The sequence below is a fragment of the Anabrus simplex genome, chromosome 2 (genome assembly GCF_040414725.1).
Source record: "Anabrus simplex isolate iqAnaSimp1 chromosome 2, ASM4041472v1, whole genome shotgun sequence".
Lineage (NCBI taxonomy): Eukaryota > Metazoa > Arthropoda > Insecta > Orthoptera > Tettigoniidae > Anabrus > Anabrus simplex.
The window spans coordinates 818,453,596-818,474,430 of record NC_090266.1 but is presented as its reverse complement, the minus strand read 5'-3'; the positions used below and the strand labels follow the sequence as shown (position 1 = coordinate 818,474,430).

Here is a 20,835-nt window from a genome sequence, read left to right as displayed (position 1 = left end):
GCTTTCCCGAGAATAGAGTTTACAAATTAACAGGTGCGGGTCTCACTGATCGAATTGGCAAGGCTGCATTGGGGTAGCGTTCACATACATGAGAAATAGTTTGTACAATTTGAATACGAAACTCCAGCTGAGTGGATTTTCCACCATGTTTTTTATGTATCATGAAAGTATTGAACATCGTTATGTCCATTAGGTTTCAAAAAATCTTATGGTAATACTTCATTCTTTTCCTCGCTGCACTGTATGGCACGATACATTATCCCATAAGTCCAACCCTCCCATTGAGTCATTGTACTCAATACTGTACATATGACCAGGGTTTATTTATCCTTTCTTAAGTACTGTGCGCATTTCCGGGTCATGAGTGCTACTCAGCATCCAGACATCCCTCTTGTCATTCCACTTCAAGGCCATGAGTTTGTTTTGATAGACAAAAACCACCTTGCCAATTTTTTTAACTTTTTCTTCATAATGTCCTTCGGAAGATTCTTTCTGTTGAAGTTTACAGCACCGATAGGCTGTCTGAAACTCATTGAGCAGATTGAAGAGTTTTGGGGTACTGTAACAGTTATCTAGAGCTGTGAGGTATCCCTTATTTAGACGAGGTTCGGATAGAGCAAACACAACTTTCGAGGGCTTGGTGTACTGAGAAATATTTGACTGACACACCTCATTTACCAGTTCAGTTTCCTTGCCTCTGTACCACTTTTGGCCTTGCATAATTTAAAAGACTACATCCCAAAATGAGCTTTCATCTTCTGAATGTACATTTTCCATCCCAAGCGACCTTTCTAAAGGAGTAAACAATCGACAGTAGATAGATGATCATATGGAAAATAGGGGTTTTAAATTCTATTACTAGGATGTCCAAACTGGCTTCACTTTATAGACCTTCAAGGATACTTGCCGATCGTAAGCCTCGTTATCAGTGAAATATAAAAATTTCAGAAGAAGGAAAATCGTTTCTCGGACATGGTCTCATAAACCATGGACATAGCAAACAAACTGTTGCATGAAAAGTAATGGGATAACTTCAGCTTTTGAATGATACGTACCCTGAAGTAAAGAGATCCCAACTAAAAGTTTTATTTCTTCCTCACTAGTAGGAACCTGATCCCTCTCTCTACTTCTTTTCGCATTGGCTGTCCCTGTACTAACATGTATTGACAGCTGAGTGTACAGATAGTTTGTTCTACAATAAGTTTGCACAGTTCATCTTTAATGAAATTATCATGTTTTGTCTGGTTCTCTTATATTTAAAAACTTGCCCTGAATTCCAGTTTGGTACATAGCTGGAAATCAAGCTCTCATATATCCCCTTCCATCCCAATCAGTATGTGGAGTGGGAGGCAAATCACTCCTGATTCGCTACTCTTATCAGAGCTTGAACTCTGTTCTTGTCCATGGCATGTAGGCAATAGGACATTGGGCTCACTCCAGCCACATCACCTGAAACGATCCCCACTCTGCGGGTTAAGTGTTATTACTAGCCATCTCTATTCCAGATTCTGATTCACCGAATGTCAAAATTCCCTATTCCCGATGTCTGTTCTCTGTTCTCTCTCATGTAGTCCCTATCCAGAGATTCAAATGGGGGAATATTTGACCTATTGAATATTTTACCTGGGAGGAAGCTATAATCAGTACATCATTCACTCATATAGAGAGAAAGCTGCACGTTCTTTGGAGTTGTGGCTATTGTTCTTTGTTGCTTTCATCCGTTTAGAATTATTAATGTGTCTAAACCATGTTAAATAAACTCATGTTCATAAAATCTAGAACACCTTGAAAGACTAGAGATAAGAAGTTCATATTCACAGGACATGTGCATTAGTATGTATTAGTATTTTTTTATGAATATGAGTGTTTTATTACAAGATTATATCAGTCAAATCGGACAGCCACCCTTGCAAATTCCGAAGGCTGCTGCTCTCCTTTCGATGAATCGTGTGTTAGTCTGGTTTCTGGACATGTTTCCTGATATAGTTGCATTTGCGGCCCGGGGTCCTGCTCATAACCCTCCCCACTGCAGCAAGGTCACATGGTTCATAAGAGAAGACCATTGTTATTGTACGAATATTATACTTGTGAATCAATTTTTGTACAGTGGGTTGTTATTCTAGTTGAAACCTCTTGTTGAAAACTTACTTACCCAGTTTGTGGGTTGTGATAGTGCTAAGCACCCGTTTAATTGTATAAAATCAGTGCATTTTATGTAGCTGTAAAAATATTTTATAAAGATATATGGACATTACATTTCTGTCATTCTGTCCTTTCAGACATACATAATATGCTTTATAAACAAATTTGAAAATATTGAATACTGGAAGTGGTTCACAGGTGTAAAGTGATCGCTAGATAAGTAAAATATTAGAGTTTCATACCTGGATATTTCCTGCTTTTTATTGGTGACCCTTTTTGTAAGGTGTGGTCCTTGATATCTTCTTTGATATCGTTTTCTTGCTTAGAAACAGCAGATGTTACAAAATTTAAATGAATAACCCTTAGAAGGGGGCTATTGAAGTGTGTGCCTCGATGCTTGTCACACTCTTCTTCCTCTGCATCTTCTTCCCCTTCTTCGCTGGTACAGAATTTACTGAAGATCTTTAGATATGCAAAGGAGAACTGAAATGATTATTTCATTACTTCCCAATTTCTATTTTCATGTGCTTGAACTTTATATTCTCAGTTAAAAATATTTTAAATGGTGTAAATCTGGTAGTTGAAAAGAAAATGTAGATTTTTTTTGTCCATTTTATTGCTTTTTACTTCCATTAATCAAATTTAAAATTGAACACTTGCTTTTAAATGAGAAAAATGAGGGTCCATCTTGACCAGCAGTGGACAAGTGTTTTTTTCTGAAATGAGCCATTAATCATCCTACATTAGACGCATAGCTCTGCGGCTGAATGGTCAGCATCTTGGCCTTCTGTCCAAGGGTGTTAATTGTAGACTGAGGGCTGGATTGAGATTCCCTTAGCCTCGTGAGACCCACTGTGGAATGGTTTATATGGGAGGCAATGGGCCCAGTCCAGGAAACAAAGTAATATGGCTGAAGTTGCTGTCACAGTGAGCATGTGGCACTCAAATATTTACAGGCTAATTAGTTGGGCAGCACTTGCCTTGGCAGGCAAAGGCCCCTAATTGGGCTCTTGTGGCATGGGTTTTTTCATTTCATTTTATTTTATAATACTGGCGAGTAGGAAGTTCATTTGTTGTATATGTGTTCTGCTGTGTACTGTAAATTTTTGTGTGGTCTGTTTATATGAGTGAGTAGTTGTGCACATTTCTGGTATAGGAGAATCATATTTTTGACATATCGATGTCAGGACATTATCTTGTAAGTGTGAGGTCATTGAGAGTCCTACAGATTAGATGTAGTGTTCGTTGTCCACCGCAAAGTAATTGGTGATTTTTCATTTAATGTAATTTAAAAACTTTCCAGTCTGTCACACACACACACACACACACACACACACACACACAAGTTCAAATATATAACACTGTAACACCTATAAAGAAATACACACTATTAAACAAAGTGTTTTATTTTGTTCTAAAAGAACATCCTTAGTTTCTATCAAATCACTTTGAACCATGTGCATTTAGTACAGTATAGTTTCTTGCATAAACTAGTCGAATATGAATTGGTGATGATATGAAATTTTTTTACGAATAATGAATGTATTAGTCCTCTCACATTAGTAAATTATGGACCAGTAGGTACTGTACCAGTGAAGCCTAGGTCCTGGTCCATAGTTATCAAAAGAAATGTTGTTCCAGCATATAAGATCCGTCCGACGTACGAACATCTAAGTAAAAGAATGTTCCAGTATGTACCAGACTCCACGAGTGCGCTAGGCGGAGTCAAGTGACGTCACCTGTCGTTCAAAGCTCACCTCCCCTATAGATATTTCTCGAAAATATCTTTCTTTTCGCAAGTTTTCAACGCCTGTACCAATTTTAATGGAACAAACGCTAAATGGTAGCGGACGTCATGAAAACGAACCTCTATAAATTCCAAATTAATCCATCCTATGGTTGTTGAGTTACAATGATTTAAAATCTAACAGAAATTACGCACTCACGGTCACATGACCGAGAGAAACTACTCCTCCCAGCGCCAGCTATATATGCCACTGGGTCAAGGCTAACAAGTAGTTGGGTGTTGAGTTGAGTTCAGTTCATTGCAAGCAGTCCAGTCTAGCAGTGCAGTATGTGTATGAGTAAGAGAGAGGGGAGACTGGCCCTCACATAGTATGTTCGTGCAGTCTCGAAGACAGTACTTTTCGTCGTGTTTCGCGGAGACGAAATTACGGGCTAGTAAATCGCCATCGTACTTGAGAAAAAAAAGACGTCGCACCGTAAGTAGTCTATTGTGCCGCGACGAAATCAGTGAAGTTCGAAGTCATATATTGGACATTCACAACATGACGTGTGGACTTAATTAATTGCACACAATATTAAATTACCAACAGAAACTGTCGTGAACAGTAACTTTAACTATTCTAGAACTTATTTTCTAACATAGCAAATCCTTGGACTATGTCTTTTTATTTATGTGCCATATTAGGACATGACGTGTTACAGTGATAAACTTAGTGAAAGTTAAGAACTTTTTCTAAAATAAGATAGTCCTATCAACATTAGAGAATCAGTGTTATCTGTCAGGACAACGATTTAAAGACTGTGGTTAGAGACGGTCATGAGAAATATTACGTGTTTGCACTGTGCTGGACGTTCTCAGTGACAGTTTAAAATAGTGGTTTTTTTTTTTTTTTTTTTTTTTGCAACAAGGACTGTGATCACTCATTGGACGTCCTAAAATTAACATAGTATCTGTAAATACTACTTGCATGTTCCGTGTGTTAAGATCATTTCCGTGAGCAGCAGAAATCTTCAGAAAATTCTACAAGATCCAGCTACCTTCAACATCATTTCATCTATGACGTCAACGTGGTTTCTTCGTGGAACTTCAAGTTTGAGTCATCATCCGCACCCGCGGAATGTTCCAGATTCTCATCAGTATTCGTAAGCCAAGTTTTTGAATAAGTGACTAGTCACAAAATGACTTTCTTTTTTTTTTTTTCTTTCTTACCAATCGTGAACAGTGGTTTACCCAGTGCTGCGTGTGACGATACTTCGTAGTTTTCCACCATTACTCAAAATTCATCTTTTAATGATAAATCTATTTTCAAAATCTATTTCACATAAGGAAGACTCTAGGAGTTTCAAGTGTTCTATGTTTCAAGGCTCACAAACTGAGAAACTCTCAACAGAAGTTCAAATTCTTATTTTCAATTATAAGTATGTTCATGTCATGTCATAATACTTAGAAAGACTTTAGGTGAAAAACTGACACTTTATGTTTTCGCAAAAGACTATTGGATCTGTGAGATTTTTTTATTTTCACAAATTGCATTCAAGAAGATTTACGTTAACCCTTTTGATTTCAACAAATTATTTGCATTCTATATCGACATTGCAGGGTGGTGAATTGATTAACATTATTAATAAATTATTTGAAAAAGGGTATAACCATCTATTATTCGCCCTGCGAGTCTATCCTGCTCTGTACCGGCTCCAAAAACCAACTTCCACTACCTAATATCCTCTCATGCCTTACGCCCCGAACTTTTCCTGGTACAGTACATATCTTAGCTGCTGTTGTCCGTTATCTTTCGCATCCGTGTCTGGATTGTCGCCAATTGTTTATTTTCAGTTTTGGTCTTTGTAGCCGGTTAGGAGGGTTGAGTAAACATTTTTAAGGCAATAACTCTTGCTTCATGGAGAAGGGAGGTGAAGTTGGTGTGGCAATGGGAATATGTGCGCATTGGTTCTGTATGTTGGTGAGAGGGAGAGGGTACTGCTTCTTCATTTTGTAATGTATCTTAGTGTATTAGACAGTAAATGCATGTTAATGATTTGGAACAAATAGCATAAGGAATTTATTCAATGTATCTAGTACTGTAAGAGCTTATTTTTAATGATAAAAACAATCTACTATAAACGCCTCAATTGGCAAAGAATTCGGAGAATTTACTACAGATGAGTATACCCTAACCCACATTCCAGGCATTTAAGTCTGAGATTTCCTCCTGTGGGATTCATTAAGCGCTAAAGCGAAAATGCAATCAGGGATTAATTTAGTGGGACAAAAATAGGTGAATTATTTAAATTGTGTATGTCCATCGAGGTTGGTTCGATTGTGGGGTTATTTTGTTGTTGTTTTTGTGATGTAGATTTCAATATCCGTTTTAATGTTCAAAGATTTGCTTCTATTCTTGACGTGTAAAATTTGTAGATCTGTGTCAATGTGTGTGAAATCGATCAATCAATCACTACTGATCTGCATTTAGGACAGTCGCCTTGGCAGATTTCCTATCTGTTGTTTTCCTAGCCTTTTCGTAAAAGATTGCGATGAAATTGGAAAATGTATTGAACATCTCCCTTGGTAAGTTATTCCAATCCCTAACTCCCCTTCGTACAAATGACAGTGTGGAACATAACACTTATAATACCAATATAATGGTCTGTTATTGGACATTATAAATTTTCCAGCTTACTCATTCCTGGTGCTAGCGTTTCGCCCCCGTGTGCTAGGTTGGGCTCATCAGTTGGTACCTAGCATACCTACCAAGACGCTGGCCAAGCAGGCATCAATTTTTGGTAATGAGGCAAAGCCTCTCATAGTGCATTGGCACTGCCGGTGGCTTGAAGTAGCCTACGCAGTGGCCTCCACGGTTTGCACTAGCCTGCATCTTGGTAGGTGTGCTAGGTACCAACTGATGAGCCCAACCTAGCACACGGGGGCGAAACGCTGGCACCAGGAATAAGTTAGCTGGAAAATTTATGATGTCCATTAACGGACCATTATATTGGTATTATAAATTTACTCATTCGGGACAAATAATTCAGATTCCCTATGGGAATCAACATCTGTAACACATAACACTTAGTCGAGCAGCTCGTCTCCTTTCTCCCAAGTCTTCCCAGTCCAAACTTCGCAACATTTTCATAACACTACTATCATTTTCGAAAATCACCCAGAACAATCTGAGCTGCTTTTCTTTGGATTTTTTCCAGTCCATGAATCAAGTAATCCTGATGAGGGTCCCATACACTGAAACCATACTCTACTTGGGGTCTTACCAGAGATGTATATGCCCTCTCCTTTACATCCTTACTGCAACCCCCAAATACCCTCATAACCATGTGCAGAGATGTGTACCCTTTATTTACAATCCCATTTATGTGATTACCCGAACGAAGATCTTTCCTTATATTAACATCTATAGAGCGTTCCAACCTTAAATTGCAGTACAGCAGTAATGGGATAATTCCGTCTCTTTCCTTCTCCCATGTTTTGCGGGTAGTGCTGTCCTACTCTAATGCAGCGGGTTTGCCAAATATCCGTAAATCAGAATGTTATTGGTTAAAATGGGTGAATATCATGTTATGTACAATATTTCAAGGCACATTTGATGCCGTTAACAAAAAAATGAAAAAAAAATAATTTAGTGTGAAAATGGTAATGTAAGGGAAAGTTTTGCCAAATGCAAAATCTTCATTGCATAGAACTTATCATGTGATAACTCCTATTTTATATTCTTAATTTTCCTAATTTTTTCACTGCTGGTAAAGAAACATTTCAGCTCGATGTAGATAAGTTTATTTTTAAATTTAAATTATAACAAAATGCAGTATATGCTTTTATTTTCAGTCATTCTTATGTGCAGGCACGGAAAAGTCAGTCGCTGGCCAGCGTCTTTCCTATTGAATTTGCATGGGGGGTCAAAGCGAGGCAAATGGTCTTCAGATATGGAAGTTATTTTTAAAACAATCCCCAAGTTCTTATCTTGCTTAGTTCTTAATTTGTGACAGGAAGAATATCTCCTTGAATTTTGGTTTCGCGCATGACTCGGCTGGCTGAAGTAACGGTAATGATCTCCCAAACATGCGGTTTTAACATTTCCAGACAGTCGCATGCAGTTCAGTGCTCTTTTCGTCAGTAGTGTGTATAATAGTGATTAAATACATATCAGTGACGTATGTACAATTCTTAAGGGAAAGTGTATTTCGTTTGTGTGGTTCGTGAGTTTGTGCTCGTGCGTGGGGATCTAATTTCGAAGAAAAAGTGCTGAAGGTTCATGGCGTGGTTAAAGCAAAGCAAACGGTCTTTGGATATGGAAGTTATTTTTAAAACATACCTCAAGTCCTTATCTCGTTATCTCTTAATTTATGACAGGGAGAACATCTCGTTTGTTTACGTTTCACGAATGACTCGGCTGGCTGAGCTTTTAAATATACTGACAGCCGTGTGCAGTGGTGTTCATTTAATCAGTATTATAAGATTGATTAAGTAAAGGTCAGTGATATATATATCAATAATATTTAATGGCGTGTGGCCTCCGAAGAGGCAGAGTGCAGGTCTTCTGAGTTGACGCCGCATAGGCGACCTGCGCGTCTATAAGAATGTGGCCCTACCTGTGATGAATTCTAATGCTGAAGACGTCACACACACCCAGCCCCCGAGCCATTGGAATTAACCAGTGAAGGTTAAAATCCCCGACCCGGCCGGGAATCGAACCCTGGGCCCTCTGGACCAAAGGCCAGCACGCTAATCATTTAAGCCATGGGGCCGGACAAGATCAGTGATAAATGTATAGTTCTTGAGGACAAGTGGATTGTGTTTGTTGTGTTTGTGTAGTCTGTGTAGTTGTCAGTTCGTGCTCGTGCGGGGGGGTTCTTAGTTCGAAGAAAAAGTGCAGAAGGATGTACAATGGATCGTCAAATTAAAAAGAAACGTTCCGTAGGTAAACTCAGGGGAAAAGAACGCAATATTATAATGAGTGTCCTGGATTATTTTTTAAAGACCATAAATATGAGCAGCGCAGTCAGTGAAACAGCTAAAGCTACAGGTTGTTCCGAAAGAACAATCTATGCTATAAGGAACGAACACACACATGGTCCTTTGCGAACTCCCGCAAAAAAAAAAGCAAAAAAGAGAAGGACGGCAGAAAAATGCAAGGAAAATTAAATATGAAATTGTGCGAAGTGGAGTGCGTCGGGTGGTTCACTCTAATAATATACCACCAACATTGAACATGATTTTGAGTCGGGTAAATGGAGAAGATTCTTTGTCACGATTTTCCAAAACTGCGTTGTATCGCTTCTTACATGATATAGGCTTCCGTTATTTAAGACGGGGTAATAAAGCAGCTTTCATTGAAACCGATGAAATTATTAATTGGAGGCACAGATATCTCAGGGAGATAAAACGTTTGAGGGCAAAAAATAAAGCTATAATTTACGCAGATGAATCGTGGGTAAATATTGAGCAGACAGTGACAAAAGAATGGAAGGATATGACAGAGAAAACCGCATGACAGGCTGCCATTGAAGGGGTGAGTTCGGGACTTAGGCCACCGAAAAGCCGAAAACCGTGATTTGCCTTAGTCCACGCGAGTAATGAACTTGGTTTTGTTCCAAATGCTGAACTAACATTTTCATGCCATAAAAACATAAGACAATTGGGCAAATTACGTGAACGACGTAAAGAAAAATGAAAGAGATTTGTGGAAAGCAGGCGAATTACAGGACGATGTCGACGATGAAAAGTTTTTAATACGACATTCTTCATCGTCCGGATCATCAAGTTCATCTCCCGAACCCGGTTCATCCAAAGCGGGAACATCAGGCCTTGCAGAAAGGATAGAAGGTGTACATCCAATGTCTGAGAGCAGCGCCAGTGATTAAGGTTATGTTGTATTTATTTTACCATCCTACAAATATTAAGTTATGAATGAATGAACTTAAAATTACAAATGAAAAATGTGGAACTGTGACGACCTGTTCGAGTCACACTCGAGCCTGATCTTCACGAGTCGATTTCGCAATAGTACGCTCCATCTACGCTGTACTGCAATTTAAGGGTGGAACGCTCTATAGGCACTTAAAATTATCCCTACCGGGCAAGTTGGCCGTGCGTGTAGAGACGCGCGGTTGTGGGCTTGCATCCAGTAGATCTTGGGTTCGAATCCCACTGTCGGCAGCCCTGAAGATGGTTTTCCGTGGTTTCCCATTTTCACACCAGGTAAATGCTGGGGCTGTACCTTATTTAAGGCCACGGCTGCTTCCTTACAACCCCTAGGCCTTTCCTATCCCATCGTCGCCATAAGACCTATCTGTGTCGGTGTGACGTAAAGCCCGTAGCAAAAAACAATTAAAAAATGATCCCCAACCGGGCGAGTTGGCCGTGCGGTTAGGGGAGCGCAGCTGAGAGCTGGAGATAGTGGGTTTGAACCCCACTGTCAGCAGCGCTGAAGATAGTTTTCCGTGGTTTCCCATTTTCACAGCAGGCAAATGCTGGGGCTGTACCTTAAGGCCACGGCCGCTTCCTTCCCATTCCTATTCCTCTCCTGTCCCATCATCGTCATAATACCTATCTGTGTCGGTGCGACATAAAACAAATAGAAAAAAAAATCCCCAAATGGTATGAGTTGGTGTATACAAGTTCTCCGAATGGTGAATGCTGATGATATTTAATTGTATTTTTGTGTTTTTTTGTATCTGGTGCTGAAATTACATTTGGTTTGGCCTATGTATGTGGTGTTGCAGTTTGGTTCTTGACATTTCGGTTCATAAACTCCTGACTTGGAGATATGGGGCCGATTGCAGAAACGATGACGAGTTTTAAGCCTTAGACAACGTCAAAATCAAGCACGATCTTCCAATGCATAAACAATGTTCAGCCATTGTTTAACTAGACATCGCTTAAAATTTCAATATTGGTTTGAAAATGGAGATGGAAGTGTCTTTCATGCAACTCTTTGCTTGTCGCAACCAATGAAAGTCATCGGTGCGTGCTCTGAACGCCAGTCAGCTGTTTGTCTTCCTACACTTTCGCTGGAAATTAAATCTCATAATATTATTGACACTAAAGCGACACACCACCGTACGGGGAAGTGATCTTCGATCATAGCATTGTTACAGTGGGTGTAATCTATCCATAAATACGGTAGCTTCAACGAAGGGAAGATGAAGCAATAGAAATGTGTAACTGAGTGTGTTGTACGGGCCATATAGATGTAGCTTGCATTCTGGAGATCGTAGGTCTGAAACGCATCATCGGCAGCTCTGAAGATTGTTTTCCGTAGTTTTGCTTTTTTTACACCAGGCAAATACTAGGGCTGTTATTATGGTCACGGCTCTTCTTCCCCAGTCCTCTATGAATAATAATCACCAACACTTGCCTTTTCCTATCTGATAGTTGCCGAAAACTTACACGATTATATATATATAAAAAGCCCATACAACCTACTTTTTAGTTTTCACTACTATATGTGTTTACTTGGCAGTAAATATAATTGAATCCCACCTGGTTGATGTATGTGACAGCCCTCTGACGATCGGGACACGTAACTCTGATATGTATGTAGTCGAAGTGACCTATGTTGTTCATTCTAAAGGCTACTTTAAGACCTTGTTTTTTGAAAATGTTAGCTATCTTGTATGCGTTCTTGTTTACATAGTTGAGGGCAATTAATTTTTCACTTGTGTTGTTTTTCTGGTGTTTTTCCTTTGTTTATGTATTAGTTTATCTACCGTGTCAGGAGGGTGGTTGTTTTCTTTCACAATTTGTTTTATTATTTGTATTTCTTCATTGAAATAAGTTGAGTCATTGGTATGGAAATTGCTGTATCATTGTACTGAGTCCTGCTAATTTGTTATGAGTGGTTGGGTTCCTTGTCAGTTTTGTGTGATGTCTGAGTGGGTTTTCTGTATATTTTGTATAGCAGGTTGTTATTATCTCTATATATATAAAATAACTTGTCCTGACTGACTGATTCATCATCGCCGAGCCAAAACTACTGGACAAAACGAAATGCAATTTTGTAGATACATTCATATTCAATGTGGGTGGTCACTAAGGGAGAATTTTTTAATATTCCATCGCTAAGGGGGTGAATTTTAAAAAAAGGTGCATGAATATCTCAAGACTGAACAGTTTAAAGAAGTTAAAATTGGTATTTGGAATCTCCTTTAAAAATAAGCACGCCATGTTAAGGGGGTGAAAAAAGGTGAAAAACGGTTGAATACCTTTTATGTGGATACTTATATCTCAAAACCTGAAATTTTGTGTTTGGAATCTTCTTTAAAACTATAGAGACACATATCTTTTTGTTCTTGGAAAATCCACTTAGGGGTTGGAGTGGGTGAAAAGAAGTGAAGAAAGTGTTGACTTCCTTTTATGAAGACACTTATATATCAAATACTCTAGATGTTACGGACGTAAAAATTGGTATTTGGAATCTCCTGTAAAAGTAAAGGAACATGCATTATTTGTTTTCTGAAAATGGAAAGTGTTAGAGGGCGTGAATTTTTAAAATGAGCACATCTACAGTATACCTCAAAAACTTAACATATTACAGACATAGCAATTGGTATTTTTAAGCTCCCCAACATGTATTTTTTGTTTTGGAAAAATACTTACGGAGTGGGGGTTGTGAAAAGGACTGAAAAGGGGGTTGAATTCTTTTTATGGTGATACTTATATCTCAAACTGAAGATGTTACAGAGATGAAATTTGTATTTGGAATCTCCTTTTAAAATAAAGAAACGCGTATTCTTTTGTTTCCAGAAATTCCAGTTAAGGGGAGGGGGAATAAATTTGAACAATATAGAAACCTCCACGTGGCAGTATTAATCTCTCGAGTATTAAACGAAAATATCCCACACTACAAATCTTCACGACTCAATTTCCTATCCTCTTTCCATCGGCTTAATACATGCTCTGGCAGTACACTTGCTATCCCTCTCAGCCGGTTGGCAGCATTTAGCTGTTCCTTTGTTGCGAATGGAGCTAAAATATGGAATTCTCTCCCCCACAGCATTAGAGCCATAAAATCCTTAAATTCCTTTAAGTCGTCTTGCCATGAACATCTCGATGTTTGCCGCCAGGCTGAATGAATCCTGTAGAGTGAATGTGTGTATGAATGAACGTTTACTGTGGTTATGTTATTTTGTCATTCAACTTTTAATTTGTGTTAGTGATTGATCAGAATGCCACTTCCTGGGGTGTTTTTTTAATCGGAAGTGGTTGGGCACCTTCGCGTGCAGTCGGGTGAGCGAGTGACTGAAAAGCAGCATGGCTGCCAGACTATGGTGAAATGTGCTATGCGGACAAGTTCTGTAAATATGTAAACCGTCGCGTGAGCGACAGGTTAAACAAATGTATCATGATGTGTGTATAGTGTAATAATCTTAGTATATGTATAATTAAGTAAATTTCCTCTTTCTGTGTGTATGAACCAGCACATGCTTCCTAGCACCACGTGTTCTCAGGGACTTGTCCGAACGAGGTCGGAACAATTTGTAACGATAGTTTTAAGACATGACTAAGAATATTTATAGTGTTTGTTATTTTGTTTCTTAGTTTGTAATGGTAGTTTTAAGATAAGATTCTGAAAATTATTCTCAGATGTACACTGTTAATGAAGTGTGGTTAAGTGTAAGAGAGGACCATGAATCCTAACTTTGCCGCTACAAATAAAGGCAAATATAAGAATAATATATCTTGAAAACGAAGGATGTTACGGTCAAGAAAATTGGTATTTGGAATATGCTTTAAAAATGAGAGAGACATATTTTGTGGACAAGGAGGGGGTTGGAATCAACTTACAGGGGTGTAAAAGGAGTTGAATTCTTTTTTATATACAAATAAGAAGTGGACTATACACCTCCAACAAGGTTTTGACTGGTGGGGGGGAGGGGGGGAATGGGAAAAAAATGGTTGACTTTTTCATTACAATATATCAAGAAAATGAAATTATATCAGTCTTGGAACTAGTTTCAAACCACTTACTGGCCATCTTCAGCCAAATAAAAATGGAACATATTATGTGGTAACGAAAATATATGTATACCAGACAAAGACAGTGTTGCAGGAATAATTATAACATTAAATTACATAAAATAACAAAAATTATGATTATGATCTTCTTGTCATAATATGGTGTCTTTAAGTTGTCTTAGGACCTCAGGCAAAGAATTAAATCTGGAAATGATAGCCATAATTAGGAATGAATATATATACAGAAATTAAATTAAAAAGGAGAAAAATTATTTATGAGGCTCGCCTCTATAGTGAAATGTACAGTAAATCCAATGTGTGATGTAAACAAGCACTGACATGCTGGAGGATGCAGGAAGGAGTGGATAGGGAACAAGCACTGATTTGTTGTAGGAAGCAGGCAGTGTAAACAGTGGAGTAGAGAGAGTAGAGGGGGTGAGGGGGTAAAGAAGGGTTGGTGGGAGGGAGGCGAGGAGAGAAGGGGTGTCTAAGGTGGGGCCGAAGGATGTGGAAATAAAGACTGCTGCTGAGAGGGGATTTTAATGAGATTATAAATGAAAAAATTCTTTTTATCTGAGACATGATAACTAAAGATAGGGTTTGCAGATGATTTAGCTTTTTAGCCCTTGACATGGAAGAAGTCCATGCTCAGATCACCAGTCTCCAGAAAATTGCATTAAAAATAGGATTACAAATATCCTTTGAGAAAAGTGAGATCATGCCAATGAAACCCCTTGACATAAACAAAGTCATCATAAATTATCAGAAAGTTAACAGTGCTACAATTTAAATACCTCGGAGAAATCATTATGGACAACTTAAGCAAGAAAGCAGCATGGATAAATAGAACCACCATGTGCTGTCCCATGGCCGAAAATCTGTTATATTTAAAGGTGTTATCATGCTCCAAGTATCTTGTATGGAAGCTCCTACCTTTTTGACCAACATAAGATGCGTTACAATTATTACAATTGAGTCTATAAACACCTGACTTTGTGAACTTTTTGCTATGATTAATAGAATTGGTATTGTGTAAAATATCAGTGTTTCTGTTAGAAGTTATGAAGGTTATTTTGATGTCATGCTTTTGAAATATGTTTGTGATTTGGTAGACTTGTGTATTATTAAACATAAAAGTAGATTAAAAAATTGTTTTTTATTTTGTTAAGGTGGTTGAAGGTTGGTGTTCATTATTTGAACAAACTTTTTCATATCACAAATTCATAATCATAAACAATGTTGTACCTATATGGACATGGTTTAAAGTGATTTGATAGAATCTGAGGATGTGCTTTTAGAACAAAACATGTCATTCTTTGTTCAATAATGTGTATTTTTTGCAGGTATGTTAGTGTTATATATTATATTTGAACTTGTGTGTTTGATAGACTGAAAAGCTTTTTAGTTACATTCAACTTAATTAACAGTGGAAAGCACAGGTTCCTGCATAAACTTCATTATTTGAACAAACTTTTTCATATCACAAATTCATAATCATAAACAATGTTGTACCTATATGGACATGGTTTAAAGTGATTTGATAGAATCTGAGGATGTGCTTTTAGAACAAAACATGTCATTCTTTGTTCAATAATGTGTATTTTTTGCAGGTATGTTAGTGTTATATATTATATTTGAACTTGTGTGTTTGATAGACTGAAAAGCTTTTTAGTTACATTCAACTTAATTAACAGTGGAAAGCACAGGTTCCTGCATAAACTTCATTATGGACCGCATTGATGGTTGTTACAAGGAAGAAGGTAAAATAGGGTCCACATATTCAGTACATTAAAATTAATGCCACATACACTGACTGACAGAGCAAATGCAACACCAAGAAGGAGTGGTCAGAACTTTATGCCAATTGCAGGGTAGACTGACGTCACTGAGGTATGCTCATGATGTGAAATGCGCCGCTGTGCTGCGCACGTAGCGAACGATAAATGGGACACTGCGTTGGCGAATGGCCCACTTCGTACCGTGATTTCTCAGCCGACAGTCATTGTAGAACGTGTTGTCGTGTGCCACAGGACACGTGTATAGCTAAGAATGCCAGGCCGCCGTCAACGGAGTCATTTCGAGCAGACAGACGACTTTACGAGGGGTATGGTGATCGGGCTGAGAAGGGCAGGTTGGTCGCTTCGTCAAATCGCAGCCGATACCCATAGGGATGTGTCCACGGTGCAGCGCCTGTGGCGAAGATGGTTGGCGCAGGGACATGTGGCACGTGCGAGGGGTCCAGGCGCAGCCCGAGTGACGTCAGCACGCGAGGATCGGCACATCCGCCGCCAAGCGGTGGCAGCCCCGCACGCCACGTCAACCGCCATTCTTCAGCATGTGCAAGACACCCTGGCTGTTCCAATATCGACCAGAACAATTTCCCGTCGATTGGTTGAAGGAGGCCTGCACTCCCGGCGTCCGCTCAGAAGACTACCATTGACTCCACAGCATAGACGTGCACGCCTGGCATGGTGCCAGGCTAGAGCGACTTGGATGAGGGAATGGCGGAACGTCGTGTTCTCCGATGAGTCACGCTTCTGTTCTGTCAGTGATAGTCACCGCAGACTAGTGTGGCGTCGGCGTGGAGAAAGGTCATATCCGGCAGTAACTGTGGAGCGCCCTACCGATAGACAACGCGGCATCATGGTTTTGGGCGCTATTGCGTATGATTCCACGTCACCTCTAGTGCGTATTCAAGGCACGTTAAATGCCCACCGCTACGTGCAGCATGTGCTGCGGCCGGTGGCACTCCCGTACCTTCAGGGGCTGCCCAATGCTCTGTTTCAGCAGGATAATGCCCGCCCACACACTGCTCGCATCTCCCAATAGGCTCTACGAGGTGTACAGATGCTTCCGTGGCCAGCGTACTCTCCGGATCTCTCACCAATCGAACACGTGTGGGATCTCATTGGACGCCGTTTGCAAACTCTGCCCCAGCCTCGTACGGACGACCAACTGTGGCAAATGGTTGACAGAGAATGGAGAACCATCCCTCAGGACACCATCCGCACTCTTATTGACTCTGTACCTCGACGTGTTTCTGCGTGCATCGCCGCTCGCGGTGGTCCTACATCCTACTGAGTCGATGCCGTGCGCATTGTGTAACCTGCATATCGGTTTGAAATGAACATCAATTATTCGTCCGTGCCGTCTCTGTTTTTTCCCCAACTTTCATCCCTTTTGAACCACTCCTTCTTGGTGTTGCATTTGCTCTGTCAGTCAGTGTACAACCAAATTTTGTAAAGATCTGGTATATTGTCATTAAACATTATTTCAACACTGTTGGTCATCTTCAGCCAATGTAGTCAAATTTGTACATTAAAAACATTGAAAACCAACACATCTAAAAAGGCAAAACACTTTAAAATAGATGAGTCCTTTATGAAATATCTTGATGCTGGGCACTATGTCCAACTGTTACAAATATAATACATAATATAATGTTTGTTGCCTTACTAGCACCGTGTGGTACGTTGCAGAATCAATCTTGTTTTTGAATAATATTAAAGTTGTAGTAACAGTGTATAGTATAGTTAAGAAATTGACAGAAGGTGATATTTTAAATTAAACCAATGAATGCAGTGGCCTTGGAGTTGTTTGAACTGTCTATAGGGATCATGTGATTAAATCCAGAAAAGATATCCCCCTCCAGCAGACTCAAAGGTATCTTTCGCAAATGGCAGTGCTTGCCAGATTTTTATAAAATTTAGTGGTATGTGACATTAATGTATTGAATAGATGGACCCTATTTTACCTTGTACCTTGCAGTGTGCTTCTGCATGACAATGAGAGATCCCCACCGCAGTGCCAACATGACCACTTCTGGAAAGGTTCTGTTGAGAATGCCTGGGCTATTCTTTCCACAATTCCCACATTGGAGGCACTGTCTGGACAGTGATACACCAGCAGTGACTACATGTATCTAGGTGTTTCTACTTCATTCAGGCACAGGGTACAGTGTTTTATGAGGGCAGCCTTTTAAAACATCGTGAAGGTGTGGAATTTCAACATGACTCCTCCATCCTTCATTTCTCAATGTGCGAATAAATACTACCCACACCAAAAATACTGCATATTATCATTCCCATTGTACACATGTTACGAAAATAACTATCTTTCATGGAAAGTGTATTGTGTGGTCAGCACAACAGCGTCTGCAGCTATTGATCTCTGTTTGCTTTTTTTATAGCGAACTGCAACCCATCCAATTTTTAATATTAAGACAATTTTTGTTGAAAATTAAATGCATTCATTAAGCGAAGATTATTTTCTAACTTTAACAGAAATTTTGGCTGTGCCCATTATCAGGCAGCGTCCATTACACAAATTTGTTGGCTTTAATGATGGTGTTGACTTGTAATTGGGTCCCAATATCCTTATTATGCCATTGCTTTCCTTTAAGAATAACTCTGTGTAATGTTCATTATTTTATCTGATAACTTTGTTTGTGAATTTTATTAGTTTATTGGCTTAGACATGTTTAGTGACTGGATGTACAGATTAGAAAGGCCTTTGTGTGTAGTTTGGATTGGGCATTTAGTATATGGCATGTTCACTAGGGCTTAATTATTTCAAGAAATGTGTGCTCAGACATGTTGATGATGTATAACAGTGTTTTAAAACTAATACTGCACGAGTTGGTCATGCCATTCGGGGTGCACAGCTGTGAGCTTGCATTCGAGAGGTAGTGGGTTCAAAGCCAACTGTTGGGAGCCCTGAAGATGGTTTTCTGTGATTTCCCCTTTTCACACCAAGCACCTTAATTAAGGCCACGGTGACTTCCTTCCCACTCCTAGCCCTTTCCTATCCCATCGTTGCTATAAGATTCATCTGTGTCGGTGCGACGTAAAGCAACTTGTCTTATACTGTTGTTTCTGTGGGATCAGATTAGATGTACAGAGGAATTTTTTTTTTTTTTTTTTTTTTTTTTTTTTTACCTTTGCGATCGTTAGATTATGTTGCTCTTTTTTTCTGTAGTGGTAAGTTCATTATTGTGTGTTTCTTGATGTGATGTATGATTCTGGAGTACATTGAACTTGTTGGGACATAACTAAACTTGGTTATTTGTTTAATTACTTTTTGGGTACTGGATAATTCTGAGCACTTTCTTTAGTCAAAATGAAGCAGTTTGTTATTTTAAGATCAATATATTTTCACAAAATACTGTCTCTTTTTTTTAACAATTGGCTTCATTTTGCACCAACACAGATAGGTCTTATGGCAACGATGGGGTAGGAAAGGGCTAGGGGTGGGAAGGAACTGGCTGTGGCCATAATTATTGGACAGCCTGGTGTGAAAATGAGAAAAAACAGAAAACCATCTTCAGGGCTGCCGACACTGGGATTCGAACCCACTATCTCCTGAATGCAAGCTCACAGCTGCTCACCCCTAACCTTATGGGCAAGTCGCTAGGTCACATTGTCTCTATTAAAAACTTTATCCTTATAGAATTGAAGTGATTGGGACCAATCACAATCCTTGCCCCAGTGCAATTTCACAAATTTTAAATCTTCAAATTCTTATTCAGAGAACTCTGTAGAGCCTGAAGCAACTAGAAGTCAGAAGTCAGATGGTATAATGGTGTATGTACCATGAAATTACAGTTCAGCCTATGCAAAGTTACATTAAGCCTTTATTTATGTATTTGTTTGCCTTCTTTCAAGAAGTGAAGTTATGGCACTTGGCTGTCTGTTGTATGTAACCACATTTACAACACTTTTTGCAGATACATTAACTTGTAAATCAGCAGGGTTTAACTGTGCAAACACTCGCTCTATGGTCTTTTATGCACTTAGCTGTACAGTGCATACGTCAGTCGGTAGCTTTCAACAGGAGAGGAAAATTAAAGTCTGAACTTGTCTTTCTCGCATGTCTGGTGGTGAGATGCCTTTCTTTTAAATGTATGAAGTGAAGCTAAAACCTTAAATTGTTTTTATGATCTGTCCAATTTAGTGTTTGTCATAGTCTTGCCAAGGTTTCTTAACTGACTGTAAGGAATCATTTTAACCTTTATTAGCAGAGATGAAGTACTTGCACTGTTGATCACGCATAGTAGTTTCCGAGAACTGACAATGATTGCTCGCATTTGATGGGCTCATGAGAAGCCTGTTTGGTCGTGCATATTCGCGTAGTTGCTTCAAGTCAGCATTTATGTTTTGCACTGCATCTGATAATTCACCTATTCTGCAGTGACTACATACATATATGAAGGTCATCTGCATGTAAGTAGTAACTACATATTAGTGTGGGGGAGATGTCACTGGTGTACAGCGCGAAAAAGTAGTGGTCCCAAAACACTATCCTGCGGTGTGCCTACTTGACTAGGTTGCCATTCTGAAATGCCATCATGAGTTACTAACCACTACCAACAATCATCCAAGTAAGGGATGTAAATAACGTAAGCGTTGAAGATTCGAACCAGTAAGATTCCAATTTCCTAACTGTTATAGTCTAATATGTCAGAAACACCACTGGTGGGCCGATGACCTTAGATGTTAGGCCCCCTTAAACAACAAGCATCATCATCATCAAAACACCACTGAAATCCAACAGCATTACAAGAGTCGTGTTTGATGTTATTCCATAGCAAGTCTGAAGTGTTCTGTCACTTTAAGGAGAGCAGTTGCAGTACTGTATCCCTTCTTAAAACCTGATTGCAAGGGGTCAAGGAGAGTATGGTCATTTAAATATTGCAATACTTGTTCGCACACAAGTCGTTCCAAGGCACTTTAACGTCTAGCTGGTTAATTGGGTTAGGTGTATTGTTACCTGAAAAATAGGTATTAAGCTTGTCAGGGGGAACAGTTGGTTCTGTCTGTTGCTGCTGACCTTTCACAATAAGTTTGGTCACTTAACCACAGTGGGGAGGGTGACACATTTTCACAAGTCATTTGGGAGCATGCCTGTTCTACAGTCTGATAAGAAGAGAATTAAATCTGTCAACTTTTGAGTCATTGTTTTTTCTTGTTTTGTTTTGGATA

General features: G+C 39.2%; 1 protein-coding gene across 3 annotated transcripts in view; it reads left to right on the top strand.

The window, feature by feature from the left end:
- The window catches only part of LOC136864478 (sugar transporter SWEET1), a 68,193-nt gene that overhangs the window by 42,231 nt on the left and 5,127 nt on the right, over positions 1 to 20,835 (top strand). The window lies entirely within an intron of this gene.